The 27,954-nt window shown below is 46.6% G+C and overlaps 2 long non-coding RNA genes and 1 other non-coding gene across 4 annotated transcripts; 2 read left to right on the forward strand and 1 right to left on the reverse strand.

The window, feature by feature from the left end:
* Positions 1–642: 642 nt before the first annotated feature.
* LOC123331145 lies at positions 643–1,560 on the forward strand. Its single transcript, XR_006547632.2, has 2 exons — positions 643–778; positions 1,255–1,560. It is a non-coding gene; the product is annotated as an uncharacterized LOC123331145 (long non-coding RNA).
* On the reverse strand, positions 717–27,138 carry LOC112581397. Of its 2 annotated transcripts, XR_006547631.2 has the most exons (7): positions 24,693–27,138; positions 24,128–24,221; positions 20,212–20,308; positions 10,598–10,665; positions 5,627–5,712; positions 5,213–5,360; positions 717–853 (listed from the first exon to the last, which is right to left on the reverse strand). It is a non-coding gene; the product is annotated as an uncharacterized LOC112581397 (long non-coding RNA). The 2 variants fall into 2 exon arrangements; XR_006547630.1 differs by lacking the exon at positions 24,693–27,138 and having other exon boundaries at positions 24,128–24,666.
* TRNAG-CCC lies at positions 24,570–24,642 on the forward strand. Its single transcript has one exon. It is a non-coding gene; the product is annotated as a tRNA-Gly (tRNA).
* Positions 27,139–27,954: the final 816 nt, after the last annotated feature.

Here is a 27,954-nt window from a genome sequence, read left to right on the forward strand (position 1 = left end):
AACCAATGAAACCCAGCTGATGCCTGCAATGGTTTAATCTACCACCTTGCAGGAAAATACATTTAAGAAACTAAAAAAGCAATGTCTGTTGTCCACCAGCAGGAACGCGGGTTTAACGGTGGGCTTTCCCACCAATGCGAGAGACGTTGGGGGAGAAACTTTCTTGAGGCCCTTCAAGCCTCACTGTGGTCACCTGAGCTGGGTTGGGGGCACTGCGTGTAAGGAACAGAGAGCGGCCTCAAAGCCCAGCTCGAAGCAGGCTGCGCGCCACAGGCAACCGGCACGAGGGACCCAACGCGGACTAGGGGTGAACGAAGCCCTGCACCGAGACTGATCGCGGACCGAGAAGGGGTCCGAGCAGGGGCTGCCCCCAGGCCATCCTGTAGAGCTCACACCCACCTTCCTTCCCGCTGCCGAGTCCCGCGCGGATGGGGAGCAGGCTCTGCTGCGGACTTGCGTCCCTCCGGCTGCAACACAAGACACGAGGGGTCGGAGCAGCGCCCGGGTCCCGTGTTGTAGCCCGAGGTTTCACACCGTGTCGTGGGGAGCCCGGCCGGCGGGCACCTGCCCCGCTTCCTCTTCCAGCTGGGCCGCCAAGAGTGCCTCTCGCTGGCTATCCGGACGAGCACGCTGTATAACAACAGAGGCTGCATCGAGATGGAGCGCTGGGACGGTCCTCCGGGGAAGTAGAAAACCAGTGGAAAAACCATTGGTCTCCGTGAAAGGCAGCCTGGAGCTGAGGAATCCGGCTGCGGCCTGCACGAGCCCCGCGCTCCAGGTGCGCGTCCAGCTGATGGAAATGCTCCAGCGAGCAGACCGGCTCACAAATATTTAGCTGTCCACATGCCTTTTCCTTCCAAAAATGAATTACGGCTGTTTACAACCCACTAATTACAGTTTATTACAACAATACTTCCTAGGAAATGGGTTCTTACTCTAATACTATGATGAGAATTTTATAAATGCCAGACAAGTACAATGAATTGCCCTGAATTATAATAAATATCTGTGCTTTGGGAGTGAGGCAGTAAACAACATTATTGCTATCCATTTTCAATGGGCCTATCGAGGATTTATTACTTATTTATGGCTTATTTTTATTCAAAAACTCCTACATATCATTTTTATGTGGATTCTTTTTGGTGAGTCATTTCTAGGTTTTCTTACAAAATAAAATGAGGTCTGTCCAGAATTTTTTTAAAAGGGCCCAAGTTCAATTTCCCCAAAGGTGACCTATTGAAATTTCTCCTCCAGAGCCCCTGTCAGCTAAAGTCTTCGCGGAAATTATGGATTGACGTGAGAATAAACTGAGGCTTTGCCCATTCTACTTCTGCTCCAATAATGCAGACCATCAGCCTTGTTCAAGAAGGCAATGGGCTTTGAACACAGTTTAGATGTTAAGTAAAACTGCAGAAATTCGATAAGACACGGTTTTCTCTCAGTGAAAGACAAGAATCCCACAGATTCACCAGTTAGGAGGAAGAGAAATAACAATATTATGTCCACATTTTACACAGAAACTTAAAACTGAATTGTTGTTGTTTAGTCACTAAGTCATGTCCGACTCTGCAACCCCATGGACTGTAGCCCGCCAGGCTCCTCTGTCTATGGGATTTCCCAAACAAGAATACTGGAGTAGATTGCCATTTCCTCCCCCTGGGGATCTTCCTGACCCAAGGATCGAACCTGGGTCTCCCACATTGGCAAGCGGATTCTTGACCACTGAGCTACCTTGGAAGCCCTAAAACTGAATATTTTAAACGAAAAAAAAAAAATCCCTTTTCCTGCCTAAAGGACCTAAAAAATTCACAAGGGCTCTTTCCAGTGACCTGAATTCTCACCATTGTCTTCAAGTGTTTGTGCACGCAGAGCACACATTACCCAAATAAGTTTTTTCCCCAGACTCCTTTCACTTTCTGTCCTGTATCTCCTGGAATCATTCACCTTTTAAGACTTTGCTATGTTCTTAGGGCCCAGGACAGGACCTCTGAGAAAAGAGACCTGTCAGGGGGCCCAGGCCTTGCCTGCTGCCTGCTATTGGGAGAAGCTCCCCCACCCCAGAGAGTCCAGACACCCCATGTCAGCCGTGTCCCCCAGCAGCCAGGCTCGAACTAAACTCAGAAGAAATGGAAATTCTGTATGCGATGATCTGGCTTTTGAAAAATAGCAGAAGTGTGTTTGCATTAAGAGTTCTGTTTTAAGAAAGTGAAGGTTTCCCAGTGCTCGTCAGCACGTCTGACTGTGCGCATGTGTGGCACCCTATGGTGTATTTTGAGAAACCAAGGGACATGGAGGCAGGATGAGCCCTGAAGCAAAAGCCCCGTGATGAGGCAATGGCGTGGGGAGGTCAAGCCCCAGCCCTGCCGGACAGTGGCTGGGGGTGAGGCCACTCTGTGCGACCCCGAGAAACAGACCTGGAGGCTGCAGCCATGCCCTGCCTGTTTGCAGGATGCTAGGAGAGCTGGTCCCCACGAACCAGCCAGTAAAAGTGTGGGCCAAGCAGAGGCAGAGCCTCAGTCCACAGGAGCCCCTGCACCTGCCCCCTGGCACATCCTCCAGGTGCCCTGAGCCAGGCCTTCCACCCCCAGTCTGTCTCACGTGGGGGCTCAGCTGGAACAGCAGAGGGGCAGGGGCCCCACCCTGGTCAGGGGAGAATGGGGACCACCACAGGAGACAGGACTGTGGGAAGCTCCGGGCGCTGCCGGGCTGGAAGGCGAGTCCAGGCAGAGGGAGCAGGGAGGCCTGAATAGTGGAGAGGGGCGATGTTGCAGGAAGATAAAGACAAGACCAGCCTCCTGTCTCCTCACTGCCTGGGCCCTTCCATCCCCATCCAACCCCTCACAGCCCTGGAGGGAACCATCGTCTCCTCCAAGCCCATGCTGAGATGGGGCTACCTGGCTTGTCTGCGTCAACAAGAGGTCAGAGTGAAGACAGAACGGGACAAAAAAGCTGAGAGCAAAACTCAAAACCCCCAGAGCCCACCTGCAGGACGGGAGACCCTGAAACCAGCAGGCTGGGAGGGCCGCAGACAGAGAATAAAGGAGAAAAGATGCTTTAGTTTGATCAAAGAGCGGCTGTAGCAGGTGGACACTGTTGTGAAAGAGTTAGTCGCTCAGTCATGTCTGACTCTTTGTGACCTCATGGACTGTAGCCCACCAGACTCTTCTGTCCATGGAATTTTCCAAGCAAGAACACTGGAGTGGGTCGCCATTCCCTTCTCCAGGGGATCTTCCCTACCCAGGGATCGAACCTGGGTCTCCCACATTTGCAGGTTTCTTGCAGGTTTCCCACATTTCTTTACCATCTGAGCCACCAGGGACAGGGAGACCATTGTAGGTGGCAGGTTAGTGGCCTCCTGAGGACAGTGAAGTCTGGAGTGAAGCAGGACTTGGGGAAACTTGAGCCGAGTTTACGTCCTGCGAGGTCTTGGTGAAGTGCAGCTGGAGTTCAGGGCTGACATGCCTGTTCAGAGCGTCCTGGCAGCTTCCCTCCAGGGCAGGGCTGGGATGGGTCAGGCAGGGCAGACTAAGGCCTGCCACAAGAGGGTGGTGGGCAGAAGCCCACCCTGGCTATGCCTCTGGGGTGCAGGTCCCTGTGTATCTCCCGGCAGAGTTCAGAACAACCTGCCCAGGGGTGAGGGAGGGGAAATAGAAGGGGATAGGGTGGCAACCAGAGACCTGGGTGTGTGAAGTGAGGATCTACAACCTCCTGGCTTCCTGGGACATGGCTCCTGCCCACAGAGCGCCCCCAGCTGGTCACGCAGATGTCATAGCATCATGGACTCAGGCGCACAAGTTCCCATCACCAAGCCTGGCCCAGGGTCTGACTTCAGGAAGAACCTTAAGGGAGGTGGTGAAGTAAGGGAAGGAAAGACAGGCCAAACACACTCCTGGAATTCTAGAAATCTCTTGAGGACTGGCAAATAAGCAAGAGACAGTGGAGCTACTTGAAAAATGATGAAGTCGGAAATGTTAAAAATGGCCATCATTACGCAGGGAGGTGGGCTGCAGCAGGAGCGCCGTGAAACAAGGCCAATCCACTTTCCATTTTCTGCAGGTTCTACTTGCGCTCTATTTTCTTCTATTTATTTTCATACCCCTTTAAAATAAAGCCTCTACATTAAATAGTCACCTTTCATCCATTTGTAATTCTCTCCCTCTGGGGCACCATAAATTTCTTTTATATTATTATCATATTAGAGAACCTAATACATTTTCTCCCCTTGCCTCCAGAGCACAACTCACAGATGCTTCCAGAGCAGGACGAAGACCACACGAATCTGCTTTATGGCATTTTATGCGATGGGCCCACTGGCGCCTGTTTTGGAAAGAATGCTAATGAGGAAAGAAAGACTCTGCACTTTGGCTTCTACCTCATTACTAGAGGAAGAAGCACAGCCGTGGAGAAGGGGTATTGAGCTAAAGTAAAAAAAGAAAAAAAAAAAGGCTTTTGAATTCTACATCGTGATGCCCTTACGCTGGGACTTCAGGCAAGTCAGTTAAACTTCCTAAGCCTCAGTTTCCTTCTCTGCAAAATGGGGCTATTAAACCTGTCCTGGCCTTTGCACGGGGTCATTTTTACAGGCAGAGCAGGATAGGATCATGTTTGTTACCCCTGAAATCTGAGCACTAACAATAGAACATGACACTGATGCAAAGAAATTATGCATTCTTATATATTCATTTTACAAACACTTCATGAGCTTTTATGGAAATAGCTACCTACTCCAGTGTTCTTGCCTGGAGAGCTCCATGGACAGAGAAGCCTGGTGGGCTGCAGTCAATGGGGTCACAAAGATCCAGACATGACTGAGGGACTAACACCCTCACCAGTGTGTGCCTGACCCTGCGCAAAGCACCGGAAGTAAGGCGGTGAACCACGTACCCGTTCAGGCCATGGTGGTCAGGTTGTTATCTGTCTTTAGGGGACAGTAAAGAGGTTAAGAGTGTGGGCTGGGCCAGGGCCTGAGCTTTGGAGCCAGAATGTTCTGGGTTCGAATCCAGATTACAAACTGTGTAACCTAGGCAACATTACATAGTCCTTGTGAAAACAAGTTTCTCCATCTTTAAAATCAGGATGATAGGGCCGCATTCACTGGAAGGTCATGACAGGCATGAGGTGTGATGGTAAAGAACTTGTGCCTGGCACAGACGGAGACCAGGCTTCCCCAGGCCTCCCCCAGCCCCCCTCTCCCCTTTTCCCAATGCAGTACCTGCTGTTGCTGCCATATGCACCCGCGATGCTGCTCCATGCCTGGGGACACGTTTAGACTTCATGGCTTACTCCCCACAAAGGCGGCCCTCAACCCTCTCCTTGCTGGTGAACCTCTACTCCCTCCCACCTCTGGAGGGAAGAACTTGCTGGTGAGGAAAACAGAAGAGAGGAAGAGGAGTTCAGAGAAGGGGAAAAGCACGGAGGCAGACAGCCACAGACGTGCCTGGCTCCTGCACATAGTAGGGCTCGGCATACTCGGCCAAGTGAATGAACCAATAAAGGAAGGTCTGATTTGAGCTTGGTCTTTCATAGGAACCACGGTTATAAACATCTTGCATTTGCTGTGCTCCTACTGGGTGCTAGGCACAATCTTAGGGTCCTGACCAACTCTAGCAATAGGTTTGAGACTCACCGACTGGTGTGGGTTACCTTCTGGGGAGATTCAAGGCACATCTCATGAAACTACATAGGGTCAGTTCAAAATTGCAAAATGTCAACCTGCAGATAAGATAAATTTAGTACATTAGTTCCAAAAGGTAATAGGGAAGAAACTTTTTATTCTGTTATAAATTAATTACTAAAGGGATGTTGCTTATAAGCTTAAATTATACATAATAGCCCATCTCTGGGAAACCTGCCTCCCCAGGTAATGAGCATTAAGCTAAAATACCCTTGCTTAGCTCACAGTAAACAACCTGACCAGACCCACCTGTGAATGACTGCAAGGAGGAGGAAATTAACACATCTCTGGTGGCTGATGGGAGCCAGGAAATAGTTGACTTTCCTCCCTCCCCTTTTAGTATAAACAAAGCCTGAATTCTGACTCAGGCAAGATGGTTTCCTGGGGACACAAGTCTATCATCTTCTTGGTTTGCTGGCTTTTCAAATAAAGTTTCTATTCTTTGCCCCAGCAACTTGTCTTTCCCTTTAATGGCCTGTCATGCGGGCAAACAGTGCAAGATTGGACTCAGTAACAAAAACAATGAAGTTGGGCAAGCCTTTTGGGGCAGGAATGCCTTGGAAGCTGGGTTCCCTCCCGATGAATCCTGTACAGTCTTATCAAACATTTGCTTTCCCTATCGCTGCCCATGACCAAAAATGAGGCTCGCCTCCCTCCAGACTGACCTGACATGGTCATGCCAGATTCCCTGAAACTAAAGTTTCACTTCCCCTCTTCAGGCCTTTGACCTGGGCTCCTGCGGCGGCCTCCTAGTCGGGTGGAGATTGCTCTCATCCATTCTAATTGTCCCCACTAATACTACCGCTACTGGTCACTCTACTTCCCAAAGAATAAAGCTTAACTGCTTAGCCCGGCATTTTAAAAGTGCTTTACAATCTGGTCTCTGCCCATCTCCAGCTACTCTTCCATCAGGATTTCATTGTCCAGAGAAACTCACTGCTTCCTTACCGCCAACCCCCACAACTTTGCCCACACCATGCCCTCCATGGAGCATGCCCTTGCCCATTCCTGCCCTACTGCACTGTTCATCCTTCTGGGGCAGCTTGGGGGTGCCTTCTCATTACACATCCCCACTTCTTGCCTCTTTGGTCACTAAGATTGAACTCCATTTTTGCACAGCTAATTCTTTTTTTAATAGTTAATTCTTCTTTATTTTATTTATGTGTTTATTTTGGGGTCTTCATTGCTGCCCATGGACTTTTCTCTAGTTGCGGCAAGCAGCAGGTACTCTCTGTTGGGCTGTGCAGGTTTCTCATAGTGGTGGCTTCTCTCATTGCAGAGCATGGGCTGCAGAGCATGGGCTCAGTAGTTGTGGCATACAAGCCAGCTCAGTTGCCCCTTGGCATGTGGGATCTTCCAGGACCAGGGATCGAACCTGTGTCCCCCGGATTAGCAGGCATAGTTTAACCACTGGACCACCAGGGAAGTCACTGAACTACATCTTTGACACTTCTTTATATGGTAGGACTTTGGAACAATAAATCTTATTTTAAACTCCCAGGTTATAAACTCCGTTAGATCAGGAACTGAATCATGTATGGCTTTGTGTACTCTGTGGTCTCTAATAAGGCATCTTGAACACTGAAGGCATGTAATAAATATTTGTTGGATAAATTAATATTTAATCACTTCATAAAAGTTCCCCTGTTTGTCATGGAAATGGCCTTCTTTCTTCCACAGTCACAAAACAATTCAGATCTCAGAAGCTTCTGCTGGTACCGTTTTCTCAAGCACAGTTATTAATAATTTGTCTTAAAATGTTGGTGGAAGTGCCTAACGTGAAGATAAGAGGTCTGCTTTCCTGTTGGTGTTCATCCTCAGCTGTAATTATCTGTCATAAGAGGCATGAAGAGGTGTGAAGATGAAAGCTTGAAAGGTCGGATGTGCCACCTTGAAATCCTGAAAAGGGGAGCAATTATCAGCAGCCCTGAGAGCCCATGAAGTGGGGGGCACAATTAATCGCATGTGAGGCCATTTGTTCTGCATGTCATAGAATTCCATCTCCCTCCCGCGTCCCATCCCAACACACAAGCTCAAGCACAGATGCCCACAGCGTCTGCCTTCTTCCTACTGAGAAAGAGTTGCCCATGGATGCTCAGGACTGCGGAAGACAGAAGTGTGCTTGTTCAAGGACCAGAACTCCAAAACACATGAGGGTCCAGGTGGGACCACCCAGTCTTCCCAAGCGTGAGCCTCTCAACTTAACTCAACCTTCCATTCATCACTATAAGCATCATTATCATGAACATTATTCGGTGTGCTGGGCAGTCGGACTGTGATTTTCTCAGAAGTTCTGTGCCTTTTCCTCACAATCACTAAAATAATTCGTTTCTGTATCTGCTTTTTATAATTTTCCAATCTCCCCATGATTGTCACATTCTCTGTGGTCATTTCACGAGGGGATAGCCTGCAGAAATAATCCTTGTATTTGCTAAGGCCAGGAAACAAGCTAACCAAGCTGGTCAAGGATATGTCTGAGCACGAAAGTGTACTGTTAAGAAGATTTAAGAACTAATGGTCCTTGTTATATTTATCCCAGAGGAGCTGAGGCCTTTTCCGACGTGCGCCCTGGCTTCCTAGGAAGTTCAAGTTGTAAGCAAAGTAGCCCCAGTTCTGAAAAAAAATGGTAGCAAGCCCTGTAGCAGTGTGTGTATAATCGCCACTTTGTAATCAACCAGTTAGTTTCAACACAGCAGCATCATTCATTGCAGTAAATTAATGGCACTAATTTGAATTTTATTGGTTTTGTAGTTTTTATTATATTCAGTTAGAAATCTGTATATGAGCTTGCATGTTTAACTGGCATTACAATAATACAGTCAACCCTAGGGAGCCAATAAGAATGTTTTTCAGTTCTGCCTTGCAGAATCTTTCTCTGACACTTGGCCTGCTCACCGGGGAGGCTTGTCATTGATTCTGTTCTTGCCAAGATGTTGTTACTTGTGCAAAGTGACTGGCAATAAACATTCATTCCAAACAAAGCACTGATGATCCACTGGGGAACTAGCTTATAAGGCTATAAAGGGGTCACTCGGATCATCCAGAATGTACAGATACTTGTCTTTTTATTACCATCGAAATATTCACATAATTTTTAATTAAACTTGTTTTGAGGTAATTGCACAGTCACATGAAGTTATCAGAAATAATACCAAGGGCTTCCCAGGTGACTCTGTGGGAAAGAATCCACCTGCCGATGCAGGAGACATGCGTTCGATCCCTGGTCCAGGAAGATTCCACAAAGCAACTAAGCCTGTGCACAACAACAATTGAGCCTGTGCTCCAGAGCCTGGGAGCCACGACAACCGAGCTGCAATTACTAAAGCCCGAGTGCCCTAGAGTCCATGTTCCACAACAAGAGAAGCCAGGATGATGAGAAGCCCTCAGGGCAATGAAGACCCAGTACACCCAAAAATAAATAAATACAATTATTTTTTTAAAAAAAGAAAAGAAATACCTAGAGATCTCACACATCCCTCAACCAGTTTCCCCAATGGTAACAACATCTCACAAAACTATAATAAGATTACAGCCAGGATATTGACATTGACGATGACTATGGCAAAGTACCAATCTGAACCAGATTTCCCCAGTTTAACATGCACTTACTTATTTGCGCTTACTTTTGTGTATGTTTAGTTCCCTGCAAGTTCATCCCATGAGCAACTTCCGCCACCACAGTCAAGACAAGGACCAGTCCCATCACCACAAGGATCCCTGGAGCTACCCTTTTATAACCACACACGTCTCCCCTCTATGCTGTACCTACGCCACCCCCAAGCCCCTGGCAACCACGGATCTCTTCTCCATCTCTATAGTTTGGCCATTTTGAGAGTCTTATGTAAATGGAACCATACAGTATGCAGCCTTTTAGGACTGGCTTTTGTACGCAGTATAATTCCCTTAAGCTTCATCCAAAGCATAGTGTGTATCAAGAGTTTGTTCTTTTCTTTATTGCTGGCTAGGATTCCGTGGTATGGATACAGCACAGTTTGTTTAACCATTCACCTGCTGAAGGACATCTGGTTTGTTTCAAGTTTGGGGGATATTATAAATAAAACTTCCATGAGCATTCATGTACAAGTTTTTGTGTGAACATAAATTTTCATTTCTTTGGGATGAAAGAAGTGAGAGTGAGAGTGCCTACAGGTGAGAGTGCCGGATTGTATGGTAATGACATGTTTAGTTTCATAAGGAACCACCAAACTTCCCCAGAATTTTTTACCATTTCACCCAACAAAGCATTTTAAAATTCTCCTCAAGGACCTATAGATTTCAGTTCACAAAACACTCATTGAGTGACTGACATCAGATAACTAAAATATCAGCAAGGTGTCCTTAAGGATGTAAAAAGGGAAATGGCTAGTTCTGGATGAAAAAAAAATTAACTCTTAATGAATTGTTGCTGTTCAGTCACTAACTCATGTCTGACTCTTTGCGACCCCATGGACTACAGCACACCAGGCTTCTCTGTCCACTCTCTCCTGGAGTTTGCTCAAATTCACGTTCACTGAGTCAGTGATGCCTTCCAACCATCTCATTCTCTGTTACCCTCTTCTCCTCCTGCCCTCAATCTTCCCCAGCATCAGGGTCTTTTCCAATGAGTCGACTCTCTGCATCAGGTGGCCAAAGTATTGGAGCTTCAGCTTCAGCATCAGTCCTTCAGTGAATAGTTAGGGTTGATTTCCTTTAGGGTTGACTGGTTTGATCTCCTTGCTGTCCAAGGGACTCTAGATACTGGAAAAAACTTTAAACTTTCAAGTATAATAGTTTTCTGGCTACCAAAGAGTAGAGGCTTAAGTTTTGAGGCAGTGTCCCTTGTTATAGGAAAAACATTCTAAATAGCCTATTGGCTATTCAAATGTAAAACAAGTCCCCCTTGCTCGGGTCTGGAGGACTATGTGCACAGCACAGGGGCAGTACCTTCAGCCAATGACACCTCTGAAGCTCCAGCTTCAGGGCCGTTCTCTTGCCAGGTTGCTTCACAGACCCTGGAAACAAAGTCATATGTTTCTGTAAATATTTTAAACTAAGATAGTCTACCATCATTGCATAAGACCACTGCCTACATCCACTCCAAAGTCCCCTATGTCATACTCTCCTAGAGGCCAGGTGACAGGGGAACGTCCATGGCATTTGGGGGATCCAGCATGGGAAATGAGGTTGGGGGGCATTTACTTTAAGTGGTGGTCTGCAGTCACTTCCATGTGTAGCTAAGTTTCTGCCCTGGCACAAGAATGTTCCCCAGGAAGGGTCTTGCCACTCTCTGGGCGGGCTCCTCGGGCCTGGCCATGAAGGTTGAGGGCCCAGGGCCATATTATAACAAGAATATGTCTTTGGCACCCAGCAACAGAGCACTGTGGGGAGAAGGATAAACAAGGTTTAAAATGTACCCAGCCAGGAGCTGGTCTCTGGAAAATTCCTTGCCTCACCAGATGTGTAGAATTGCAAGCAGAAGATTCAGCTCTCATCAACAGCAATCAGAAGGGCCATTCTCTCCTGTCACAAACAGTCTCCAGACTGAAGTGTAGACAATTATAAATATACCATGTTCTTCTCTCTCTTTTCTGATAAACTTTTATCAAAACCTCTGTGTTTAAAAGACACAAACCTATAAATACTCCCAACACTGAGCATGTACGTCTCCGTGGAAGTCACACGTTTTCTATATCCCAACATATCAGATCCCATTGGAAGTATCAGACACATCTTGCCCTGTTTAAGTTTGTCATTCCAGATGCAGTGAATTTTGATCAATCAGGCTCAAGGAAATTATGCTAATGTGAAATTATGCCAAACAGAACGTGTTTATCTTTTGAGTCTCTCCAGAGAATATGACGGGTGATCAAAGAGCATGAAGCCAAAAAAAAAAAATAATAATAATAATAATAGGGAAAAGCATAGAGATATGTCAGGTTGTCAATGAAAATATTAGGTCATTTTCCTGGATTTGGTGCTCTTGAAGGCATTTTTTGGCATTTTAAAATTAGAAGTTTGCTGTCCTTTTTTTCTCATCCTCTATAAATATTCATTTTTTGTGACTAATTTGTAACCACAAGAAAGAGCTCCTCCCTGAAGCCTTTCTCTGGGAGACACATGGCCACTGTCTGGATGGACTCAAGCTGTGAATCGTTGCCTGTTATCATCTGAGCTATTGGGGTGTTGTTTCCTGGCTTCCCTGCATTCTAGGTCGCTTCAGTCGTGTCCAACTCTTTGTGACCCCGTGGACTGTAGCCCACCAGCCTCCTCTGTCCATGGGATTCTCCAGGCAAGAATACTGGAGTGGGTTGCCAATTCCTTCTCCAGGGGATCTTTCTGACCCCGGGATTGAATCCACGTCTCATTATGTTTCCTGTACTGATAGGCGGATTCTTTACCACTGGGCCACCTGGGATGCCCAAACAAGCAGTCATATGGTGAAGGAAACAGTCCTGAATCCTGCCCTCTGCTCACCGCTGGAGGAGACAGTCCTACTCAGACTCCTGAGGCCCATCTACCTGGAAGGGCGGACGTTGTACATTTGTTGGATGTCTCTGGAGGACATCAGGGGACTGTGGATGAGGACGGGCTTCCCTCCAGAGAATGTACCTTCCTTCCCGCTGTCCTGGGGCTGAAGGTGGGGCTCGGGTCAGACCTTAGAGCTGGCTGACAGATCTGGGGTCTGCTCTGTGAATGCTCGTGATATCCAGAGCATGGCTGGGCAGGGGACAAGCTGGTCCCTCTGGCAGGGGATTGAGTCGCCCTGGGAGAGTCCCCAAGGACAGGCCTGGCCCCGTGGGCCCTGCGAGCCACCTCATCCTGGTTGCTTCCCATCCACTGTCCTGGGGCCTCAGGAAGGCCTGGGTGCCCTGCCCCACTTCACAAGAGGGCCAGTCTTACACTTGGAGCCATAGCTTTAGGGAGAGCACCATTTCCTGAGGCCAAGGTTCCAGAGCAGGAGGCAGGGGCCCAGCGACATGGTCAGGAGGCAGGGGCCCAGCAGCATGGTCAGGAGGCTGTGCTGGAAACTGTGGGGGCCCTGCCCCAAGCCCTGGAGGAACCTGGGACACAGCTGGGGGATCCTTAGAGAGATCAGCTTACAGGTGATAAGCTCATGGGGCTACTCTAGCAGGGCCCTCAAGTGCTTCTCCAAATCCCAGTGCCCAGGCTGCCTCTGGACAAGTCAAGTCAGGGGTAGGACCCCTGTGGGGTGGCCCACAAGCCCTTGCCCAAAGCTCCCCAGGTTATTCCAGTATCTAGGCAAGACTGGGGCCACTGAGCTATTGGAATTTGGGCATTTAAAAGGAAATGTGATCTTATTTTACAGCCATAGCAGGACTTTGCATTAGCTGTATATTGCTGTGACTATTAAATTTGTCTGTGAGGGTGGCGGGAAAGGTCAGCCTCAAGCCATTCTTTATGAAACACAAGGCGACGCAGGCTCAGAGAGCTGGATGCTTTGGTCAGGATCACACAGCACATTGGGGGTTGTGGGAGGCAGAATAATGGCTCTGTCTCATTCCACTGCCGCTGTCTTGCTCAACTTCCAGAAGCTGCCTTCACTGACATCCCTTCCCTCTATCCCTACCAGCCCTAGCTCAGTTCTTAAAGCAGTCCCAGCTGGAAAGGGAAGTGATCAGTCATCCAGCCTCCCTACCTAGCCCTAGGCTGAGTGGCCCGCACTGACCACTTCATCCCCAAGTCTCATTCACTGCCTTTAACACCAGTGACCTTCACGGGCACTTACACATCCTTGCAGATCTGGCCCTCCCACCAGACACCCCATTCATTCCTGCCCTGGCTCCAACCCAGGAGCTTGTCCAGTGCTGAAGTCCCGCTCCCCCACTCCAGGGGGCCTCTGGACACCAAGTCCACATAGGCACAGAACCCTCAGTGGCCTCCACAACTCTCAACCATTGACCACCCTGGACTCTAGGTCTCAAAACTCTGGTAGCTGTCCTTGTCTGAACCACACCTGAACTGGCCACACCCTTTGGAAAGAGGCTTCCCCACCCAGTAGACCCTCTGTCACCTGCTAGGCCTCTGTCACAGCACAGGACTCAAGCCAGGGCCCTGTGGGGCTTTCCACCTGCTCAAGGAATCACCCTGCTTCATCACCAGCTCAGAACTGTGGCAGGAAGTTCAGGGGAACAGGGCTTAGAAGGTGGGTGCTTTAATGGGGCTTTACTACTGGATTCATTTCCTATGTTGCTTTAATAAAAGACTGCCCAACTGAATGACTTAAAACAGCACAGATTTACTACCTTTCAGTTCTGGAAGTCAGAAGTTTGATATGAGTCTTGTGGGGCTAAAATCATGGTGTTGGCAGAGATGCAATTCCTCAGGTGATGGGGAGAATTTGTTTCCTTGCTTTTTTCAGTTTCTAGAAGTTACCTGCCGGAGAAGGCAATGGCACCCCACTCCAGTACTCTTGCCTGGAAAATCCCATGGATGGAGGAGCCTGGTGGGCTACAGTCCATGGGGTTGTTGAGAGTCGGACATGACTGAGCGACTTCACTTTCACTTTTCACTTTTATGCATTGGAGAAGGAAGTGGCAACCCACTCCAGTGTTTGTGCCTTGAGAATCCCAGGAACAGGGGAGCCTGGTGGGCTGCCGTCTATGGGCTTGCACAGAGTCGGACACGACTGAAGCGACTTAGCAGCAGCAGCAGCAGAAGTTACCTGCATTCCTTGGCTCATGGGAGCATCACTCTGATCTCTGCTTGCATGATCACATCTCTCTCTTTGACTCTGGCCCCCTTGCCTCCTGCTTACAAGGACCCCTGTGATGATACCTGGGTACTCCAGGATTCTCTCCGCATCTCAACATCCTTAACTTAATCACATCTGAAAAGTCCTGCTTGCCCTGAAAGGGAGCATCATCTCAGGTTCTGGGGATGAGGATGTGGACATCCTCAGAGCCATTTTTCTGCTTACCACAATCCCCAACCTGCTGTGTGATCCTAATCAAACCATCCACCTCTCTGAGCATGCCGCATGTTGTGCATCATAAACCAATTCATGCCTTTTAGCTCTAAAACTATGATTCTATGATCTGGAACTAAGCAGCTTCCTTTAATGAGATGGGAGCTCAGGTCAGGAGCAGGGTCTCTGCTTAATGGGCAGAATACTACTACTAGTACTACTAAGTCGCTTCAGTCGTGTCCGACTCTGTGCGACCCCATAGACAGCAGCCCTCCAGGCTCCCCCGTCCCTGGGATTCTCCAGGCAAGAACACTGGAGTGGGTTGCCATTGCCTTCTCCAATGCATGAAAGTGAAAAGTGAAAGTGAAGTCGCTCAGTCGTGTCTGACTCTTAGCGACCCCATGGACTGCAGCCCACCAGGCTCCTCCATCCATGGGATTTTCCAGACAAGAGAACTGGAGTGGGGTGCCATTTCCTTCTCCAATGCATAAAAGTGAAAAGTGAAAGTGAAGTCGCTCAGTCATATCCAACACTCAGCGACCCCATGGACTGCAGCCTTCCAGGCTCCTCCGTCCATGGGATTTGCCAGGCAAGAGTACTGGAGTGGGGTAATGGGCAGAATAGGCCCATGGAAACCAAAGAGCACGGTGAGGAGACCAAGGTCTACATCTTCTCAACAAGTTTCTGAGCACAAATTCACATGTGTGTGCTGAGTCACTCAGTCGTGTCTGACTCTTTGCGACCCCATGGACTGCGGCCCGCCAGGCTCCTCTGTCTATGGGGATCTTCAGGCAAGAATACTGAAGTGGGTTGCCCTGCCTTTCTCCAGGGGATCTTCCAAACCCAGGGATCAAACCCGGGTCTCCTGCATTGCAGGAGGATTCTCTACATCTGAGCCACCAAATTCACCTAGTGATTTAAATTTTGTCCTGAAGAAAGCTGGAACAACATCTGAAATATTTTTAGGAAATTAAGTTTTCTGCTTTTTTATCTCCCTTTATCTTAAGTAAAGCTATCTCATGAAGCAAAGGTGATTCTCTGCTGTTGTACATGGATTTAGATCTGCAAGCTCAGTCCTCAAACATTGTTCCTTTTCCCTCCGGTGCTTTACTGAGCTCACGCCACACGCTGCTATCTCCTGTGGCCACTGCTGTCAGCCGCGCTCGGTGGAATGGCTCTTTTCCCCCCTCAGTGATATTCTGGTAGGCCTCAGGCCTTGCCCTTAGCTTAGTCCACTTCACAGCTTCCAGCATGGGCCCTCCTCCCCTGTCTGGCCAGGCTTGCTCGAGACTCCAGGGATGGGGAAACATCTGCTTGGAGCACCTGTTCCCCTCGCTCCATGTACTGGGTCTCCACTGCACAGGCAGGGTATAGAAGAGTGGGCTGGACAGAGCTGGGCAAGTGGCCTCCTATGTCCGAGGGCTCAAGGTCAACCCTGCTAGCTGCTGATGCCCTCTAAGGGGTCATCCAAGCCCGGGTATCTTGAGGGCTGAGACAGGCTTCAGGGCACCCTCAGCATTCCTTCACCTGAGCCCTTAGCAGACTTGCCCCATTCAGACTCTTCCAATCCCACCCCAGCTCTGGCCTCCAGGAGATCCCTCACCCCACATGCCCATTTACATACATTTTATATATATATATATATATATATATATATATATATATATATATATATGGATCACTTTGCTATACACCAGAAACTAACTCAATATTGTAAATCAATCATACTTCAGTCAATAAATTTTTTTAAAAGGAAGGTGACATCTGAGCAAAGTCTTGAACGAGGTGAGGAAGTAGGCCCTGTGAATCTCTTGGGAAAGAACGTGCCCAGTAGGGGGACTGATGCCAAGACCCTGAGGCAGGGGCCTCTGTAGGATGTTAGAAGAAGAGGGAGGAGGGCAGGATGGCAGGAGCAGAATGAACAAGGGAGAGCAGTGGGAGGTGAGGTGGGAGATGTGAGTGGGTAGTACTAGTGATAAAGGATCATAGGGGCTACCGTGAGGTCTTTAGAATTTACTCTGAATTCAAACGAAAGACACTGGAGGGGCCTGGGGAAAAGAGTGACGTGATCTGACTTTAGCAGGATCCCTGCAGCTGCTCTGCGGATAATAGACTACTGGGAAGCAAGGTGAGAAGCGGGGAGACCAGTTAGGAGGCTGCTGTAGTGACCAGGCAAGGGATGATGGTGGCTTGCACCAGCATGGTAGTAGTGTAGATGATGAGAAATGGTTGGATTCATGATGTATTTTGAAGTAGAAGCAACAGAATTTCTTGACCCATTTGATGAGAGAAGTCCATATTTTTGATGGAAGCCACAGGAAAGATGGAGTTGCCATGGAGATGGGAGGAGGAACAGACTGGATGGTGGGGAAGGAGATCATATTACATGTGGACGTGGCCAGTCTGAGATGCCTGTTAGGCATTCAAGTGGACGTACAGGAAGGCAGTGAATATATACGTCTGGATTCCAGGGGGGCAGTCCAGGTTAGACATATACATTGAAGAGCCTCAGCAGTGATATTTAAAGTTATGAAACATGCAAGAGAATAGAGTTCAGAAGCAGGCCCACACAAGGATAGTCAACTGATCTTTGACAAAGCAGCAAAGTCAATTAAGTGAAGAAAGGACAGTCTTTTCAATAAAAACAATTGCTGGAACAATTGAATGTCAAAATATAAAAAATAAACTTAGATATAGACTTCCTTACACTTTCCCCAAAAATTAACTCAAAATGGATTACAGGCCAAAATGTAAACTTCAAAACCACAAAACTTCTAGAAGAAAACATAGGAGAAAATCTACAGTGACTTTGGGTTTAGTGATGAGTTTTTACATGTAATCCTAAATGCATGATCCATGACAGAAAAACCCAGCTGGACTTCATTAAAATAAATCTATAAGACTGGATGTGAGGGAGTGAGGGAGTACAAAGAAGAAGAGAAGAGGTCCAAGAACATGGTCCACTGAGCCCTCTCACATTTCTAGCATCTCCATGTACAATTCTCTTGAACTCCCATAGTTTTAGGATGGGAGGGTTAGAGATACAAGTTTGGAAGTCAAGAGCGATAGTATATAAAGTACCCACCATCCTGCATGAGATCACCTCAAGAGGGTTCCAGGCCAAGGAGAGAAAAGGAGAAGAAGAAAGCCGTGGGACTCTCCAACACAGATATGCTGGAGATGTGAGGAGCAGCGGCCAACACAGCAGACTGAATAGGAAGGACCAGTGAGGCACAAGAAAAGCCAAGTGACAGAGATGTTCCAGGGTCTAGAAGAAGGGAATACTTCAGGAAGGTGGGGATCAAGGTGTCAATGCAACTGATAAGCTGCACTGAGAGGCTGAGGGTCAATTATGGGATCAGCCACATCGGGTCACTGGCAACAACACCATGGGCCAGTTTGGTGGAGTGTCACCTGCAAAGAAGGATCGCTCAGTCACGTCCAACTCTTTGTGACCCCGTGTGCTGCACTCAATATGTCAGCAAATTTGGAAAACTCAGCAGTGGCCATAGGACTGGAAAAGGTCAGTTTTCACTCCAATCCCAAAGAAAGGCAATGCCAAAGAATGCTCAAACTACCACACAATAGCACTCATCTCACATGCTAGTAAAGTAATGCTCAAAATTCTCCAAGCCAGGCTTTAGCAATATGTGAACCGTGAACTTCCTGATGTTCAAGCTGGTTTTAGAAAAGGCAGAGGAACCAGAGACCAAATTGCCAACATCCGCTGGATCATGGAAAAAGCAAGAGAGTTCCAGAAAAACATCTATTTCTGCTTTATTGATTATGCCAAAGCCTTTGACTGTGTGGATCACTATCAACTGTGGAAAATTCTGAAAGAGATGGGAATACCAGACCACCTGACCTGCCTCTTGAGAAATCTGTATGCAGGTCAGGAAGCAACAGTTAGAACTGGACATGGACCAACAGACTGGTTCCAAATAGGAAAAGGAGTACGTCAAGGCTGTATATTGTCACCCTGCTTATTTAACTTTTATGCAGAGTACATCATGAGAAACGCTGGGCTGGAAGAAGCACAAGCTGGAATCAAGATTGCCGGGAGAAATATCAATAACCTCAGATATGCAGATGACACCACCCTTATGGCAGAAAGTGAAGAGGAACTAAAAAGCCTCTTGATGAAGGTGAAAGAGGAGAGTGAAAAAGTTGGCTTAAAACTCAACATTCAGAAAACGAAGATCATGGCATCTGGTCCCATCACTTCATGGGAAGTAGATGGGGAAACAGTGGAAACAGTGTCAGACTTTATTTTTTTGGACTCCAAAATCACTGCAGATAGTGATTGCAGCCATGACATTAAAAGACGCTTACTCCTTGGAAGGAAAGTTATGACCAACCTAGATAGCATATTCAAAAGCAGAGACATTACTTTGACAACAAAGGTCCGTCTAGTCAAGGCTATCGTTTTTCCAGTGGTCATGTATGGATGTGAGAGTTGGACTGTGAAGAAGGCTGAGCACCGAAGAATGGATGCTTTTGAACTGTGGTGTTGGAGAAGACTCTTGAGAGTCCCTTGGACTGCAAGGAGATCCAACCAGTGCATTCTGAAGGAGATCAGCCCTGGGATTTCTTTGGAAGGAATGATGCTAAAGCTGAAACTCCCGTACTTTGGCCACCTCATGTGAAGAGTTGACTCATTGGAAAAGACTCTGATGCTGGGAGGGATTGGGGGCAGGAGGAGAAGGGGATGACAGAGGATGAGATGGCTGGATGGCATCACTGACTTGATGGACGTGAGTCTGAATGAACTCTGGGAGTTGGTGATGGATAGGGAGGCCTGGCGTGCTGCGATTCATGGGGTCGCAAAGAGTCAGACACAACTAAACGACTGAACTGAACTAAACTGAACTATATGATCCAGGCCAGAATACTGGAGTGGGTAGCCTTTCCCTTCTCCAGGGGATCTTCCTAACCCAAGGATCAAAGCCAGGTCTTGCGCATTGCAGGTGGATTCTTTACCAGCTGAGCCACAAGGGAAACCCAAGAACACTGGAGTGGGCAGCCTATCTCTCTCCAGCAGATCTTCCCGACCCAGGAATTGAACTGGAGTCTCCTGCACTGCAGGTGGATTCTTTACCAACTGAGCTATCAGAGAAGCCCAAAGTCAGATGCAAAGCCCTGCCCAGATGAGTTTAAGAGGGAATGAAGAAGAGGCAGGGATAGCTATCTTAGACAATTCCATTCAATGATTCTCTGAAAAGGAAATCAGAGATGATGGGCAGTACCTGAAGAGGAAGCCAGGTCAAAGGTAGGGGTTTTGTAAATGAAAAGAATTGTGGCAGATGTGCATCCTGATACCAGTGGTGAGGGAAAACTCCACAGCACAGGAGAGAGAGGAGAAAGCTGCAGGAGGAAAGAAAGGGTCTATCAGAGAAGGAGAGGGAGGGCCCACACATAGACACCCGATCCTACCGGACACATGGCAGGATTCGAATGGGGTTGTGATGTTCTAGCTTCCCGATTCTGAGGGGTTCAAACACTGGGCCAACTTCCTCATGAAATCTGCCTTGTAACAGCAGTTCATACTCTGAGAAGCCCCCCAGAATACAAGTTAAATGAATGATATGAATTTCAGAGGGAAAAATGGTAACAAACAAATCTAGGCACGCACCCTACAGTCTCCAGGGCAGCTCTATGATCATCCAGCAACATGAAAGTTTGAATCTTCAAGTCAGCCAGCAATTCACAGCTGATCTTTCACAGAATATCTTCAAAGACAAAAAGCAGTAGGTTATTGCATCTTTTAACACATTAAATTATTATACCTTAAAGTTACTGAATTCTTTTATTTTTCTGAGACTATGAAAAATAGTCAACTAGTCTGTGTTTTGCTTCATCCCAAATGCAGGGCAGATACTGTTTGCAAGACATCCCCTGTTTCATCCGCATATAAAACTGTTCAGAAAGAAAGCAGATCAGTGGTTGCCTGGGCCTGGGGGTAAGAATTGGGTGTGAACACAAATGCACAGGAGGCTTCTTTCTGGGGGGAATGATGGATATGTTCTAAAATTAGATTACAGGATATGTACAACTCTTTAAATGCACTAAATACCATTGAATTGTACACTTAAAACAGATATTTTTGTGGCATATAAATGATACCTTGTTAGATTTCTAATTAAAAAAAAAGATATGCAACAAGCAATGAAAGTTTACTGTATATTACAGGGAACTACAGTCAATATCATATAATAACCTATAATGGAAAATAATCTGAAAAATAATATATGTGTTTGCTGCTGCTGCTACTAAGTCACTTCAGTCATGTCTGACTCTGTGAGACCCCATAGATGGCAGCCCACCAGGCTCTCCCGTCCCCAGGATTCTCCAGGCAAGAACACTGGAGTGGGTTGCCATTTCCTCCTCCAATGCATGAAAGTGAAAAGTGAAAGTGAAGTCACTCAGTCGTATCTGACTCTTAGTGACCCCATGGACTGCAGCCTACCAGGCTCCTCCATCCATGGGATATTCCAGGCAAGAGTACTGGAGTGGGGTGCCATCGCCTTCTCTGATATGTGTATATTAATATGTGTATATTTATATGTATATTTATATTGTGTGTATATTTATAACTGAATCACCTTGCTGTGCACTTGAAACATTGTAAGTCAATTATACTTCAATGAAATATATATACATATATACACATATATATATAAATAAAAAAATTGTTTTTAAAGACAGAGAAAACTGTTGGTGAGGACTTGGTCCTGTGGGAAGAGGCTGGGAGAGGATGCTTCAACCCTGCAGCTCCCTTCTTGGCAGCCAGAACTTGCCTTCGGTGCTGTTGGATCTGGAAACAACAAAGACATCGAGTGAAAGTCAGGGTTCTGTCCAATGTGCAGCCAAGAGCTCCTCAACCAAAGTCTAGCCCCAGTGCATTTGTGTGGTGGTTTAATCTATAACTACTTGACCAGCAAGCCACAGAGATTCTTATCAGCTGGTAAAGAGTACAGTGTCTACTGGCCTTTGGTCAGAAATAACGGTCCTCAAGACCAAAAGAAAGAGTTCATGTAAACCAATTTTTGGCAGTCACTCGTTCCAATGACATAAAGGTTGCCATTTGCTCCCTTAAGGGTAAGATCAGTGTTTCTATAGGTTTGCTCCTATCTTAGAATCTTTGAACCCTTGTCCCAATCCCCTGCTCAAGAAAGTCCTCTATGTGATGAGAATCCACCTCTTGGATTACAGGTCATTACTTCAGATGTGCAGCTCAGCATGCATGCTCCCCTCTACAAAGTGCTCTAAACCAAAGTAACCCCTCAGTTCCTACATCCATGGCTGCCTTTAACAGTATATAGATTCAGCAACAGTCTGATAAATGGTGCTATTTGGCCAGTAGAGAGCAGATCTGTCTAGGTTTTCTATGTGGGTTCCGTCTCCTTCTGATTCAAGGCTCTAGGTCTCCTGAGTTGGGAACTGGGCCCAGTCCTGTCTCCATCCTTCAGTCTGCCACTGGTCTCTCTCTTTTGCCTTTCTTACAACCTCCCTCTTCACTAACCTGCTCCCTGTGCCCTGATCACCACATTTCAGACCATCACTGTTCACGCAAATCTTTCTTTCTGTTTGATCTGAGCAGTTGAAAGCAGACACTCAGATCCTGGCTCCTTCTCTTGGTCACTGAGCACCTTGGGCAAGTGACTTCAGCCACCTATGCACCAGCTTCTTTGTCTGTTGTGAGAATGGGCTATACAAGGAAGTGTTTACCAGCAAGGTCCTGTACCTGGCAGTCAGCACGCAGACATCATTAGCTCTACCGTGGTCAATGAATGGTCCTGCTGCAATGCTTTTGGGAGAGCTTCAGCTTTGGGGGTGTTTTCCAGTGGTATCATTTGTGGCCCAGGAATTGCCATCTTACTGTCAGAGAACTTATCTTTCATGCTGTCACTGAGGTTTGCAATTGCTGGGCTGCCAACTCTGCATAACAAACATGCTTTCTGCAGCTATTTGCACTTACTCTGAGGCAAGCTGAGACCAGAGGAGCCTGGGACCTGCCAGGAATGATGCAGCTGTCCCCATCCCTGCTCTGTCCCCACTCCTTGGCTCTCTGTTCCTGGACTGATCAAGCGGCCAACATTTGTCACTGCAAAACCCTTGTCCTCTGTAGGGAGTCATTTTCCCTTCCCAGCCCTAATTCTTTGCCCTTTTAAACCAGAGCTATTATTACTTCTAATTTGCATTGAATGGTCCCTTAGCAACCATTGCACACTGAATGGGATATCAACTTGCTTCTAATGCTGCTAGATTTACCAAAACCTTAGCTCTACCAGAGTACAACTCAAAATGTGACAAACAGAAATGTAAACAGCTGTCACTACATCCACGTACATGAATATCCTCCTTTACAGAACAGCCGCACCACAGGCAAGTGGACCAGAAGGCACGTTCTGGATGAAGCCCGTTTTTCCCTCACCATCAATAAAAAACAACCTCATAAATTCATTTACCCTAGAAACATTTTTGGACCCAAAACATTGGCACTGTTCTTAAGATTTAAAATTATAAGCAGTATTTTTTAAAATTTTATTTAGTTTTTGGCTGTGCTGTGTAGCAGGAGGAATCTTAGTTCCGCCACCAGGAATCAAACCCATGCCCCCAGTTGTGAATGCGCAGATAAAGCCTTAACCACTGGACCACCAGGGAAGTCCCAACATATGCGATATTTAAATGTGATAGATAATTTCATAGTACTTTTAAAAAACACATTAAATGTTTTAATTGAAATATAGTTGATTACAAGGTTGTATTAGTTTCTGGTACATGGCAAAGTGATTCAGTTATACATACACATTCTTTTTCAGATTCTTTTCCATTATAGTTTATTCCAAGATATTGAATTTAGTTCCCAGTGCTATCCAGTAGATCCCTGTTGTTCATCTTTTTTATTTACAGTAGTATATAAAATATACTTGCTAATCCCCAACCCCTAATTTATCCCTCCCCTCCTTTCCCCTTTGGTAACCATAAGTTTGTTTTCTGCATCTGTGAATCTGTTTCTGTTCTGTAAATAAGTTCATTTGTTACATTTTTTTAGATGCCACACATAAGCAATATCATACAATATTTGTCTTCGTCTGACACTCCACTTAGTATGACCATCTCTAGGTCCTAAAACACACATTTATTAAGATTCCACCATTTCTAGATAAGATATAAACAGTAGTATGCTGGTAAACTAGTTCCCTGGAGGCAAAGAAAGGCCTATTTGTAGTGTCTGCCTATATCCATGGTGTAAATATTCCCACTATGGCTAATTTCAAGCTATCAGCTGTGGCTCATAAAATGCCCAAATATTTAACAACCACAAAGGTTCTGGCACAGCACTGGAAGGCAACGTAAAAGTGTACATAACATGCATCAAGGAAACATAAGCAAAAGTAAGTGAAAAAGAAGCAATGAAACAAGGATAAAGGAGTACAACGGAGCCAGGAATGAGTAAACATGAAAATGTATACTACAGAGCCCTAGACACAGGTCGAATACTCACATTTAGCTTTAAGAAACTTCCCACACTGCAAGAAGCTTACCTGACTCACAATGTCCCTTAGACAAAAATAAGTCTCATGCTGAGAAGTGCCAGTTTCCTGTTCTTCAAGTAGGTCACATTTCTCCTGAGGGTGCCTGTAAAGCAAGGGCTGTGAATGCCCTCATCAACATCAGGGTGATAGCCCGACCTTGAGACTACAGTCAAGAGAAAGCAACGCTGCAGGATGCTGGGCCCAGTCTGGGTCTGAGGACCAGCATTCCCACATTCCCAGTTTAATCCCTGGCAGGTGGAGCTGTGGGTGTACTCCACAGCCTTTGAGTAATCTTCCAGGCTTTTGCTAAAGACCAGACTGTGCTAAGTTTAAAACTCCTCTCCCAGGCAACTCTCCCTACCCGAAGGTCTTTCTAGAAATTCTAGTAGTCACAATATTCTAATGATGAAGCGTCTGCCTCAGGGCCCTGATCAACAAGGCCCTGGGGACTTCCCTGGTGGTCCAGTGGCTAAGACTCTGTGCTCCCAATGCAGGGGGCCTGGGTTCAATCCCTGGTCAGGGAAGTTGATCCCATATGCCACAATTCAAGAGTCTGCATGCCGCAACTACAGACCCCACATGCTGCAATGAAGACAAAAGATTCTGCGTGCCATAAGGAAGACCCAGTGCAGCCGAATAAATAAATAATAAATAAAATAAATATTAAGGAAACCAAACAAACAAGGCCCTGATTTGGGGCTGGGTTCCAAGAACCGGAGCTTCAACCAAGATTCAGGTCATGTTCCAGCGCAGTCAATCTTGGCACCTTGTCATATGAATGGCTGACCACTCCCTTTGAGAGTGAGGCCTCTATGTGTCTGGCCCCCCAGCCCCAGCCTGCCCTTCCTAGTCCTCCCCTTGTCTTCCTTGGCACCACCCTTGGTAAACTCAGATAATTGCCTGCGCACAGCTCCACCAGCTGGCTCCATTTGAATGGAGATTTGCCTTTATCGTTGACACGGGCCTGCACCAGTGTTTCTCAAGGCAAGAAACAGTCCTGTTCACTCGTGTCATGACCTGAAACACACTGGATTCAACAAATGGCCTTTTCAAGTTTCTCATTTCTGCTTTTTGAGGTAGAAGTGAAGACAGGTGGGAAGAGGTGTTAAGCAGTTGACAGTAATTACTGAAGGGATAACAGCAACACCTAGAACACACACACCGATCCTGTTATAGAGAGAACCTCGGGCCACCTTGGCCTGGTTTTCCTTGCTGAGGACAAAGCCATCAAGATTTGTACTTCCCTCCAAGCCCCTGGCCTCCCCCAGCAGTGAACAGGTTCTCAGGGCAACTGGGTAAAGAAATGGCACAGCTTGTTCCATCCTCCCCCAGCCAATATGCCCATCGCTCTACCCTCAAGTCATTTTACTCTCAAACCCAAAAGCACACGCGTGTATGCTGCAGCATATGGCCAAGGGAGCCCAAAAGTCACAGTGCTTCTCCAGGAAAAGGCCTTTCACGGAGGCCATTGCCTTACCCATAGTCCAGCAATGAGAAAGATGCTTGATGTAAAGGGAAGCCGCCTGTGGGTCAGGGTGTGTGTGTACTTGTGTGTGCACTCACAGCCTTTCTTCTTTTCCATAAATTCTGATGGTCCTCTGTGAATCGCTAACTTCAGACATAAATTATAACCAGATACAAGAAAATATAGGAATTGGGAGAGAAAATGGTTATTTCTAAAAAGAAGTGGAATATTTCTTGATTAATTAAAAGGAAAAGTATCCAGAACCCTTTTGAGCCCTCTTTGCAGAAATATATTAATTCCTCTAAGAATCTTTGTCCTGTAAAGCAATTGGTGGACACATTGAGCCAAGCACCAGTCAGTTCCCAGGGCACATGAAACCCACCTCTCTTTCTCTGGTGCACTAAACTTACATCTCAAACCCACTATCAATTGGTTGATGGATCCTACAAAACTGCAAATGTCTGGTAGAGAAATAAGATATGTAAGAAATATACTTGCAGGAAGTTTTCCAAATGCCCCATTCTAAAGGCATCTCAAGACAAATATTTACTGGAGGCTAACAAGCGTGAGAGAGTTTTGATAGAACTTACAAGATCTGTCAAGGTACAATCTGGCGTTGTTCATCCCAAATAAATACATGTGCGCACAGTTTTTTTTTTGTAGCTCTCCTCACAGTGGGTAAATGTCCTTCCCCTGATCTCTTTTCATTGGCCCTGTCAGATGGAATAAGCAATAAAGCTCCCTCTCTGTCTTCCACTCCGCCTCCACCCTACCGTGCAGCTCCTGGGGACTTTGTTGAGGGGGTCACAGATACAGGCAAGGTCTGACTAGTCCAGCCCACTTAGAATATCCTTGTTCTCTGGTTTAGGAACAGGCTCCCTCAGGGTGTGGCCCAAGCAGAGTAAAGCACAGGGCCTGATCAGAGGCAACCGGCAGCCCCTACCCCTGCTGAAGGAAGCCAGACTCGAGAAAAAGCCAACACAGAGGCGCACAAGCTAGAAGAAATAGAGCCATCAGCAGAACCCCGATCAAGTCACACCAGAAATTCAACAAGCACCTGAGTCACAAGACTCGGTGAATCTCCTCTTAATGCTTGAGCCTGTGCATTAGACGGGATAACCTGCAAAAAATGTCACGTGTCTTCTGAAGTGTTAAACAATTGATAGAATGGAAACTACCACATCTTGTGTAACAGACTTTAGAAATCCTGGTTTTGAAAGGTCTATATGCAGAAAAGACCAAGCAACCAATAGTGACTATATTTTAATGGGGACAATTCTAACAATTCATGCATCACTTTCTACTTACACACTGCTTCTAACAGGATTTGAGTCAGCTTACAATACAAAGACCTATAAGAACAATTAAAACAAGAATTAAATATCCAGGGGAAAATACGGATATATCAGAAAACAACAATGAAGTAAAATTGTTACACTGGAACAAACAATTAAACTCAGAGCATCCTGGCAAACAAAGTAAAAATAAAATAGTAGCTTAATTTTACATAACTCTTACCATCTGAAAAAACTTCACTGTTTGCCAGAAGATATGACATTTTTTTCCTAGCAGTAAGTAAACTCTAGAGTGGTGGAGTCAATCTGGAAAGTTTAGGCCCCTGAAAGCTGACATTAGCTGAATCACTTCAGCTTATCTGTCTTTAGAAGGTCAACAAAAGTGTCCACACTAATCTAAGTTCTGGCAGTAATAGAATGTTACCAGATTCTGGCAGAGAAAGGTTTATATCAGCACTTGCAAGAAAGTACAGGGAGTTGCAGGGAATTTTTGAAGAAATTACAGTGTGACACCAGCCCCACAGGGGTGCAGCCAACAGCAGCAGGAGGGCACATGGAGGGCTTGAGCTCAGAGGCCCGTCTGTATCCAGACAAAGGAACATGGCAGTAAGGTGGAGAAGCAGAGGGATGGGAAAGCAGAAGGGAGGCCACGTGGGAGTCTTTGGAGACGCAGTTAAGCTGCAAGACCCTGAGGTATGCGGCATGAGACAGAAGGTGTGCTTCGTCAGTTTGTGCTGACACAGGGCTCCACAGTTCCCAAGAAAAATATGGAAGCACAGAGAGGCTGTGCTCACCTTGAAAGAGAAAAGGGAACTCTGGACACGATTTAGACTAGGAGACTGTGGTTGGGTAACTATAGCTAATCTTTATTGAGCACAACACTCCATGAGGTAAAGCATTGTAACAGGGAAGAACAAATCTCACTCCATATTAGATCAGTTTCTTCTACTTTAACTTTATATTCTTATTGCCTTTGCTTGGAGTTAAGAATAGTGTCTATAACCTGTAATATACAGGCGAGCTCATTCTCAAGGCTCTGACCTTTAAGGTCATAAAGGTCATTCAGAGACCTTTCC

Source organism: Bubalus bubalis, chromosome 22 (genome assembly GCF_019923935.1).
Source record: "Bubalus bubalis isolate 160015118507 breed Murrah chromosome 22, NDDB_SH_1, whole genome shotgun sequence".
Classification (NCBI taxonomy): domain Eukaryota; kingdom Metazoa; phylum Chordata; class Mammalia; order Artiodactyla; family Bovidae; genus Bubalus; species Bubalus bubalis.